The sequence below is a fragment of the Protomyctophum parallelum genome (genome assembly GCF_964188405.1).
Source record: "Protomyctophum parallelum genome assembly, chromosome: 7".
In the NCBI taxonomy this organism is placed as follows: Eukaryota; Metazoa; Chordata; class Actinopteri; order Myctophiformes; family Myctophidae; genus Protomyctophum; species Protomyctophum parallelum.
Genome location: NC_139705.1, coordinates 52,818,234 through 52,830,044, shown reverse-complemented (window position 1 = coordinate 52,830,044; position 11,811 = coordinate 52,818,234).

Sequence of the window (11,811 nt, the reverse complement as noted above, 5' to 3'; positions counted from 1 at the left end):
TGGTGGCGGAATGTGGAATAGGTCCATTCCTACAACAGCTCATTCCCAAGACACAATAAGGCTGTTCAAAATACAAAAACAAATGTGACTACACTTTTGGGTACGTCACATAAGCATTTAAGATTAGACCAAGGACTGAGAAACTGTGATTTGTGTATTTATTACGGCTATATTTGATTTTATAATGTGAATTTGTTTTGTATTCATTTTTTTATTTTGTTTCATTATTCTGCTTTATAAGATTATAAGGTGTATTATTTATTATCTATTATACTGTACCTCTAACATTGTGTGTGTTATTATGATCTACTAAATGATGTCATGTTACTGACTGGATGTCATCAACAAACTGGACTCCTAGTCTACACACACACCATAGATACAAAATATTAATTAAAATAAAGTCAAATCACAATGTAAGTCTCATCAGCTTTTTAATCAAATTGAATGTATTGCTTGAATTACTTGTGTAACTTGGGTATTTTTGTGGAGTGACACTGTTTACTTATTCCATCACTGAACAAACCACAGGGTAGGTGGAATGACATATAAATAATTAAATATCCAACAAATTCACAAGATTATAATAGCCTATGTATTATCTCGCATGATACTGTGCAGTAACTTAGTTAGGATCACAAGGCCACTTTAAATTTATTATTTTATTTAAATTATTCAGTGATTTCACTCAAAAAACCTTAGGTTTCGTTTTTGGCTGTGGGACCCAGCCTTTCGTCCAATCAGGATAGAGAGTCAAAAACGAAACCTAAGGTTTTTTGACCCCCAGGGGTTAACTGGGGACAGGGAGGAACTCCTTATATGGCCAGCACACTCTATAGTAGGGAGGATTATCACAACAAAACAAAAAATAAGTGATATTTGAATTAAGTGAAATCACTGAATATACCTTTAATGTCTTGTCCCATACACACCACCCTATAACTTAAGACACACGGACCATCCCTACTTTACAGTCCCTACAAGGATAAAAAAGGAAAGTGGGCGCCGTGCCTTCAAATTTAAAGCTCCATCTGATTGGAATGACCTACCAAGTCCATTTAGATCAATCACTTCCCTCAATGTATTGAAGGAATCAATTTTCATACACCTTCAAACACTGTGCTCATGCTTCTAAATTAACGTACTCTTCTTGGCAGTTGTCTTTGTTTTCCATAAACATAACATACTGACTGATCTGCATGTCTTCATATGTGTTCCCAATCATAGACCTTCATGTTCAGTTTCTACAAAAAATATATGAAAGTGAATAAGAAATACCACAAAAAAACAGGTCATTTAAACAGTATACAACTTTAATTGTAATTAAAAATGTAAAAAAAAATATATAATCAAACAACACTTTTTACGTGGATGTGCTAAGCTCTTGTCATAATGTAAACACTAGGGTTTCTCTCTAGTGTGAATTATCCGGTGGCTTTTAAGGTTGGACAATTGAGAGAAGTGTTGTCCACACTGATCACATCCATAGGGTTTTTCTGCAGTGTGAATTCTCTGGTGTGTTTTAAGGCTGAACATGTGAGAGAAGTGTTGTCCACATTGATCACATCCATAGGGTTTCTCTCCAGTGTGGATTCTATGGTGTTTTTTAAGGTTGGACATTTCAGAGAAGTGTTGTCCACATTGATCACATCCATAGGGTTTCTCTCCAGTGTGGATTCTATGGTGTTTTTTAAGGTTGGACATTGTAGAGAAGTGTTGTCCACATTGATCACATCCATAGGGTTTCTCTCCAGTGTGAATTCTCTGGTGGCTTTTAAGGCTAGACATTGTAGAGAAGTGTTGTCCACATTGATCACAGCCATAGGGTTTCTCTCCAGTGTGAATTCTTTGGTGTCTTTTAAGGTTGGCCAATTGAGAGAAGTGTTGTCCACACTGATCACATCCATAGGGTTTTTCTCCAGTGTGAATTCTCTTGTGTGATTTCAGGCTGTACATTAGAGAGAAGTGTTGTCCACATTGATCACATTCATAGGGTTTCTCTCCGGTGTGGATTTTCTGGTGTGTCTCAAGGCTGGACATTCGAGAGAAGTGTTGTCCACATTGATCACATCCATAGGGTATTTCTCCAGTGTGAATTCTCTGGTGTTTTTTAAGGTTGGACATTTGAGAGAAGTGATGTCCACACTGATCACATCCATAGGGTCTCTCTCCATTGTGAATACTCTGGTGGCTTTTAAGGCTGGACATTAGAGAGAAGTGTTGTCCACATTGATCACATCCATATGGTTTCTCTCCAGTGTGAATTCTCTGGTGTTTTTTAAGGCTGGACAATTCAGCGAAGTGCCGTCCACATTGATCACATCCATAGGGTTTCTCTCCAGTGTGAATTCTCTGGTGTCTTTTAAGGTTGGCCAATCGAGAGAAGTGTTGTCCACACTGATCACAGCAATGGTGTTTTTTCTTTGTCAAGCTTCTTTGTTCATTCACCTCTGGTAGGTCAGGGCAGTCAGACTGATGATGTGACCCTGGATTGGAAACAAATATAAAATAAAGATTGTTGATAGGTTGATATTAAGTACACAACAAAAAGAAAACATAATTGTTATGCAACAAATCCCTGTCATGTAGCTAACTATTAAAACAATGGACTTCAAAATATTAGCATGACTAAAATATAGGGATTAAGTGATTGCTTAAGCCTTAAATAATACTACAAATATTTCGTAGTTGCTGTGATGCAAAACACAAATGATCTACAGCAAAGCTACTAATAATAAGATAACAATAAAATGACTATTGAGAATATTGAGGGAATAAAAACAGAACAGTAGGAGAGAAAAGGGAGGTTGAGTAACATACCAAGGTCTTTGGGTTCCTCCTGTTCAGCAGAAATGTCCCTGGTGGGTTCGAGAGAGTTCATCTTCACCTGAAGTCTGCAGTCCACAGTCAGATGTGATCCTGGAGGAGTTGTGGAGAAATGACACAGACCAAGTCTTCTTATACCAGAGAGACACTAACTGCTTTGAATGATTGACTAAGAGAACAATAGAACCATCTCTCCACCAATCACAGTCTAACAGGGGTGTGGCTTAGTAAACATATATATTTTGTAACTGATCTGCCAGGTTAACCTGAATAAACAGGGAGACAGAGTCAGTTTCAGTGTTGTTCGTTTCTCTCTTCCTTGTCATCTGATTTATTAACAATTATGCAGGTTCAATTACCATTTGCTTTTCTTTCTTTGTTTTAAAGAGTTTCACTTACTGTATGAAAATTCACATTTTCACACAATATCAATAAACCCATCTTTTCTTGTACATATTCATCAACATCACAATACATATTTTCCATTCATATTCCCATATGTTTACTTTTCTCAGCATCAAAATACTGTAATATAGGCTACTGTTTGGCTTTTACCAATGTGTTGTTTAGAATTAATTATTTTGTAACTGTCATGTCTCCATGCACTTATTTATATAACCATGAATTATCTGTATCATGAAATCACATTCTCATCAAATTAAATTGCTCCTGTTCTTAAAGCAGGTTAACAGCACTGTACTGACATGCTACATACTAGGCTACAAGATACATTTCAAGGCATACTGGAGAGGATTATTAAATATATAATACCGAAAATAAACATGTCTCAAAGTACACAGTAGAAACACATTTAACATTACAAGCTTTTGGTAGCTTTTACCACCAAGGGAGCAACACGAATACTGTTGTGAAAACAACTAAAATGCCACGTTTGTGAGCAGCAGTAATGGCTGCCATGAATCTGACTGCTTAGGTCTAGATTCAACTACACAGATCAAATTACTACAGAATCACGTCATTTCTGGCATAACACCAAGACAAGCATTGTTTTATAGTACAAAGTGCTCATAGTAAACATGTTTTATGTCCTAATAATATATTTACCTGAATAAACAGGGAAAAACGGGAGACAGAGTCAGTTTCAGTGTTGTTTGTTTCTCTCTTCCTTGTCATCTGAAGAAAGACGTCACCTGACCTCCTATCTAACCTGACTCACAAGAACGCCTTTGCCACCTGGTGGCGGAATGTGGAATAGGTCCATTCCTACAACAGCTCATTCCCAAGACACAATAAGGCTGTTCAAAATACAAAAACAAATGTGACTACACTTTTGGGTACGTCACATAAGCATTTAAGATTAGACCAAGGACTGAGAAACTGTGATTTGTGTATTTATTACGGCTATATTTGATTTTATAATGTGAATTTGTTTTGTATTCATTTTTTTATTTTGTTTCATTATTCTGCTTTATAAGATTATAAGGTGTATTATTTATTATCTATTATACTGTACCTCTAACATTGTGTGTGTTATTATGATCTACTAAATGATGTCATGTTACTGACTGGATGTCATCAACAAACTGGACTCCTAGTCTACACACACACCATAGATACAAAATATTAATTAAAATAAAGTCAAATCACAATGTAAGTCTCATCAGCTTTTTAATCAAATTGAATGTATTGCTTGAATTACTTGTGTAACTTGGGTATTTTTGTGGAGTGACACTGTTTACTTATTCCATCACTGAACAAACCACAGGGTAGGTGGAATGACATATAAATAATTAAATATCCAACAAATTCACAAGATTATAATAGCCTATGTATTATCTCGCATGATACTGTGCAGTAACTTAGTTAGGATCACAAGGCCACTTTAAATTTATTATTTTATTTAAATTATTCAGTGATTTCACTCAAAAAACCTTAGGTTTCGTTTTTGGCTGTGGGACCCAGCCTTTCGTCCAATCAGGATAGAGAGTCAAAAACGAAACCTAAGGTTTTTTGACCCCCAGGGGTTAACTGGGGACAGGGAGGAACTCCTTATATGGCCAGCACACTCTATAGTAGGGAGGATTATCACAACAAAACAAAAAATAAGTGATATTTGAATTAAGTGAAATCACTGAATATACCTTTAATGTCTTGTCCCATACACACCACCCTATAACTTAAGACACACGGACCATCCCTACTTTACAGTCCCTACAAGGATAAAAAAGGAAAGTGGGCGCCGTGCCTTCAAATTTAAAGCTCCATCTGATTGGAATGACCTACCAAGTCCATTTAGATCAATCACTTCCCTCAATGTATTGAAGGAATCAATTTTCATACACCTTCAAACACTGTGCTCATGCTTCTAAATTAACGTACTCTTCTTGGCAGTTGTCTTTGTTTTCCATAAACATAACATACTGACTGATCTGCATGTCTTCATATGTGTTCCCAATCATAGACCTTCATGTTCAGTTTCTACACAAAATATATGAAAGTGAATAAGAAATACCACAAAAAAACAGGTCATTTAAACAGTATACAACTTTAATTGTAATTAAAAATGTAAAAAAATATATATAATCAAACAACACTTTTTACGTGGATGTGCTAAGCTCTTGTCATAATGTAAACACTAGGGTTTCTCTCTAGTGTGAATTATCCGGTGGCTTTTAAGGTTGGACAATTGAGAGAAGTGTTGTCCACACTGATCACATCCATAGGGTTTTTCTGCAGTGTGAATTCTCTGGTGTGTTTTAAGGCTGAACATGTGAGAGAAGTGTTGTCCACATTGATCACATCCATAGGGTTTCTCTCCAGTGTGGATTCTATGGTGTTTTTTAAGGTTGGACATTTCAGAGAAGTGTTGTCCACATTGATCACATCCATAGGGTTTCTCTCCAGTGTGGATTCTATGGTGTTTTTTAAGGTTGGACATTGTAGAGAAGTGTTGTCCACATTGATCACATCCATAGGGTTTCTCTCCAGTGTGAATTCTCTGGTGGCTTTTAAGGCTAGACATTGTAGAGAAGTGTTGTCCACATTGATCACAGCCATAGGGTTTCTCTCCAGTGTGAATTCTTTGGTGTCTTTTAAGGTTGGCCAATTGAGAGAAGTGTTGTCCACACTGATCACATCCATAGGGTTTTTCTCCAGTGTGAATTCTCTTGTGTGATTTCAGGCTGTACATTAGAGAGAAGTGTTGTCCACATTGATCACATTCATAGGGTTTCTCTCCGGTGTGGATTTTCTGGTGTGTCTCAAGGCTGGACATTCGAGAGAAGTGTTGTCCACATTGATCACATCCATAGGGTATTTCTCCAGTGTGAATTCTCTGGTGTTTTTTAAGGTTGGACATTTGAGAGAAGTGATGTCCACACTGATCACATCCATAGGGTCTCTCTCCATTGTGAATACTCTGGTGGCTTTTAAGGCTGGACATTAGAGAGAAGTGTTGTCCACATTGATCACATCCATATGGTTTCTCTCCAGTGTGAATTCTCTGGTGTTTTTTAAGGCTGGACAATTCAGCGAAGTGCCGTCCACATTGATCACATCCATAGGGTTTCTCTCCAGTGTGAATTCTCTGGTGTCTTTTAAGGTTGGCCAATCGAGAGAAGTGTTGTCCACACTGATCACAGCAATGGTGTTTTTTCTTTGTCAAGCTTCTTTGTTCATTCACCTCTGGTAGGTCAGGGCAGTCAGACTGATGATGTGACCCTGGATTGGAAACAAATATAAAATAAAGATTGTTGATAGGTTGATATTAAGTACACAACAAAAAGAAAACATAATTGTTATGCAACAAATCCCTGTCATGTAGCTAACTATTAAAACAATGGACTTCAAAATATTAGCATGACTAAAATATAGGGATTAAGTGATTGCTTAAGCCTTAAATAATACTACAAATATTTCGTAGTTGCTGTGATGCAAAACACAAATGATCTACAGCAAAGCTACTAATAATAAGATAACAATAAAATGACTATTGAGAATATTGAGGGAATAAAAACAGAACAGTAGGAGAGAAAAGGGAGGTTGAGTAACATACCAAGGTCTTTGGGTTCCTCCTGTTCAGCAGAAATGTCCCTGGTAGGTTCGAGAGAGTTCATCTTCACCTGAAGTCTGCAGTCCACAGTCAGATGTGATCCTGGAGGAGTTGTGGAGAAATGACACAGACCAAGTCTTCTTATACCAGAGAGACACTAACTGCTTTGAATGATTGACTAAGAGAACAATAGAACCATCTCTCCACCAATCACAGTCTAACAGGGGTGTGGCTTAGTAAACATATATATTTTGTAACTGATCTGCCAGGTTAACCTGAATAAACAGGGAGACAGAGTCAGTTTCAGTGTTGTTCGTTTCTCTCTTCCTTGTCATCTGATTTATTAACAATTATGCAGGTTCAATTACCATTTGCTTTTCTTTCTTTGTTTTAAAGAGTTTCACTTACTGTATGAAAATTCACATTTTCACACAATATCAATAAACCCATCTTTTCTTGTACATATTCATCAACATCACAATACATATTTTCCATTCATATTCCCATATGTTTACTTTTCTCAGCATCAAAATACTGTAATATAGGCTACTGTTTGGCTTTTACCAATGTGTTGTTTAGAATTAATTATTTTGTAACTGTCATGTCTCCATGCACTTATTTATATAACCATGAATTATCTGTATCATGAAATCACATTCTCATCAAATTAAATTGCTCCTGTTCTTAAAGCAGGTTAACAGCACTGTACTGACATGCTACATACTAGGCTACAAGATACATTTCAAGGCATACTGGAGAGGATTATTAAATATATAATACCGAAAATAAACATGTCTCAAAGTACACAGTAGAAACACATTTAAAATTACAACAGGAGCTTTACCACCAAGGGAGCAACACAAATACTGTCAGTGAAAACAACTAAAATGCCACGTTTGTGAGCAGCAGTAATGGCTGCCATGAATCTGACTGCTTAGGTCTAGATTCAACTACACAGATCAAATTACTACAGAATCACGTCATTTCTGGCATAACACCAAGACAAGCATTGTTTTATAGTACAAAGTGCTCATAGTAAACATGTTTTATGTCCTAATAATATATTTACCTGAATAAACAGGGAAAAACGGGAGACAGAGTCAGTTTCAGTGTTGTTTGTTTCTCTCTTCCTTGTCATCTGAAGAAAGACGTCACCTGACCTCCTATCTAACCTGACTCACAAGAACGCCTTTGCCACCTGGTGGCGGAATGTGGAATAGGTCCATTCCTACAACAGCTCATTCCCAAGACACAATAAGGCTGTTCAAAATACAAAAACAAATGTGACTACACTTTTGGGTACGTCACATAAGCATTTAAGATTAGACCAAGGACTGAGAAACTGTGATTTGTGTATTTATTACGGCTATATTTGATTTTATAATGTGAATTTGTTTTGTATTCATTTTTTTATTTTGTTTCATTATTCTGCTTTATAAGATTATAAGGTGTATTATTTATTATCTATTATACTGTACCTCTAACATTGTGTGTGTTATTATGATCTACTAAATGATGTCATGTTACTGACTGGATGTCATCAACAAACTGGACTCCTAGTCTACACACCATAGATACAAAATATTAATTAAAATAAAGTCAAATCACAATGTAAGTCTCATCAGCTTTTTAATCAAATTGAATGTATTGCTTGAATTACTTGTGTAACTTGGGTATTTTTGTGGAGTGACACTGTTTACTTATTCCATCACTGAACAAACCACAGGGTAGGTGGAATGACATATAAATAATTAAATATCCAACAAATTCACAAGATTATAATAGCCTATGTATTATCTCGCATGATACTGTGCAGTAACTTAGTTAGGATCACAAGGCCACTTTAAAGAAGAGTGCAGCCTGAAAGTAGTAACACCTCCCCTTTGTCTTGGAGTGGTGAAAACCCTCCTCACAAAGCTCTCCTCCAGTTAACTGCAGTCAGGCTCCATTTAAAGTGGTAACACCTCCCCTTTGTCTTGGAGTGGTGAAAACCCTCCTCACAGCTCTCCTCCAGTTAACTGCAGTCAGGCTCCATTTAAAGTAGTAACACCTCCCCTTTGTCTTGGAGTGGTGAAAACCCTCCTCACAGCTCTCCTCCAGTTAACTGCAGTCAGGCTCCATTTAAAGTAGTAACACCTCCCCTTTGTCTTGGAGTGGTGAAAACCCTCCTCACAGCTCTCCTCCAGTTAACTGCAGTCAGGCTCCATTTAAAGTAGTAACACCTCCCCTTTGTCTTGGAGTGGTGAAAACCCTCCTCACAGCTCTCCTCCAGTTAACTGCAGTCAGGCTCCATTTCAATGTGAAAGGCTCATAACACATAGATGATGATGGGCCATCATCAGAGATATGTTCATAGACACAAGTTTCAATGTGCTTTTCTTTGACAAATAAACGCAAACACAGAGATGTCAGCAGTTAATTACAAAAGTTATTGATCAAGTTCTTCATTGTGCAATATAATTTAGAATTATAAAAAGGTAGGCCTATGAGAATTACATTTAATATTGTTTATTTCTATCTGCAGCATAATGTTGGTGTGACGTGTTCCACAAAAGCAATACAGTATCACACTAATAAAACATGTAGGGTCAGATGTCATGAAGCAGAAACATAATGTATATAGTGATGCAATGGGGGTAAAAAAACCCCACAATGGCATAAGAACAAAAAGTCCAACAAAGATTAGTATATAGAATGACTGGTCAACAACCCATCTACATACAAGAATGTGTAAAGTGCGGGAGACAATGACAGTTAAATTGTGTAGATTATACTGAGAGGGCCATCTGCATTTAAAGTGCTAATAAGGCAACAACATATGTGTGTGTGTGTGTGTGTGTGTGTGTGTGTGTGTGTGTGTGTGTGTGTGTGTGTGTGTGTGTGTGTGTGTGTGTGTGTGTGTGTTACACTGAGAGGGCCATCTGCATTTAAAATATGTGAATTGATTGAGTGCAACAAGCTGGTGTTAAATTATATTTCTAAGACAAAACTTAACCTGTACACTAAAACCAGCTAAGTGGCCTTGTTGTTAGAGTGTCCGCCCTGAGACTGGCTCGGCAATCATTATTATTATAAATGTATTGTCCCATACACACCACCCTATAACTTAAGACACACGGACCATCCCTACTTTACAGTCCCTACAAGGATAAAAAAGGAAAGTGGGCGCCGTGCCTTCAAATTTAAAGCTCCATCTGATTGGAATGACCTACCAAGTCCATTTAGATCAATCACTTCCCTCAATGTATTGAACACAGGACACCTTCAAACACTGTGCTCATGCTCCTAAATTAACGTACTCTTCTTGGCAGTTGTCTTTGTTTTCCATAAACATAACATACTGACTGATCTGCATGTACCTTCATATGTGTTCCCAATCATAGACCTTCATGTTCAGTTTCTACAAGAACATGGAGCCCATTATTAAATGGAACCCATGTTCTCGTAGAAAATTAATTTTAACAGGATTGCTTCTTCCAAGTGTGGCCTAAAAATAAAATGTGTGTCTGAACAAGTGTGAAAAACCTCTGAAACAAAGTTAATCTAAATCTAATTGACAGAAAATCTGAAGATCAAATGACAGTAAAACAAAGAAGAAGGTTGAGAATGAAATTGAATATCGAGACTTTTATTTCTATCTGCAGCATAATGTTGGTGTGACATGTTCAGTGTACAGTATAACAGCAGTATCATAATAACATGCAGCGTCAGATCATGGTCATCAGAAATAATGTAGATAGATTGATGCAATGGGTGAAAAAAGGCTCCTCTAACAGACTCCAAGACAAAATCACCACCATACTTTTAGGTGTAAAAAAATATATATGAAAGTGAATAAGAAATACCACAAAAAAACAGGTCATTTAAACAGTATACTACTTTAATTGTAATTAAAAATGTATAAAAAAAAAGGTAATCATACAACTCTTTTACGTGGATGTGCAAAGCTCTTATCATAATATGAACACTAGGGTTTCTCTCCAGTGTGAATTACCCGGTGTCTTTTAAGGCTGGACAATTGAGAGAAGTGTCGTCCACAATGATCACATCCATAGGGTTTCTCTCCAGTGTGAATTCTCTGGTGTGTTTTAAGGTGGGCCAATTGAGAGAAATGTTGTCCACACTGATCACATCCATACGTTTTTCTCCAGTGTAAATTATCTTGTGTGTTTTAAGGTGGGCCAATCGAGAGAAGTGTTGTCCACACTGATCACACCCATAGGGTTTCTCGCCAGTGTGAATTATTTGGTGTCTTTTAAGGTGGGCCAATCGAGATAAGTGTTGTCCACACTGATCACATCAATAGGGTTTTTCTCCAGTGTGAATTATCTGGTGTTTTTTAAGGTTGGACAATAGAGAGAAGTGTTGTCCACACTGATCACATCCATAGGGTTTCTCTCCAGTGTGAATTCTCTGGTGGCTTTTAAGGTGGGACAATTGAGAAAAGTGTTGTCCACAGTGATCACATCCATATGGTTTCTCTCCAGTGTGAATTCTCTGGTGTTTTTTAAGGCTGGACAATTCTGCAAAGTGCCGTCCACATTGATCACATCCATAGGGTTTCTCTCCACTGTGAATTCTCTGGTGTGTTTTAAGGCTGGACATTAGAGAGAAGTGTTGTCCACATAGATCACAGCAATGGTGTTTTTTCTTTGTCAAGCTTCTTTGTTCATTCACCTCTGGTAGTTCAGGGCAGTCAGACTGATGATGTGACCCTGGATTGGAAACAAATACAAAATAAAGATTGTTGATGGGTTAGTAGACAACAAAAGTAATTGTTGTGCAACAAATCCCTGTCATGTAGCTAACTATTAAAACAATGGACATAACAACCTTGGCATGAAATATGTGGTTGTTGCTGTGATGCAAAACAAAATGATCTACAACAAAGCTACTAATAATAAGCTGTAAAATACAATTACAATTGAGAATATTTATGAAATAAAAATAGAACAGTGGGAGTGGAAAGGGAG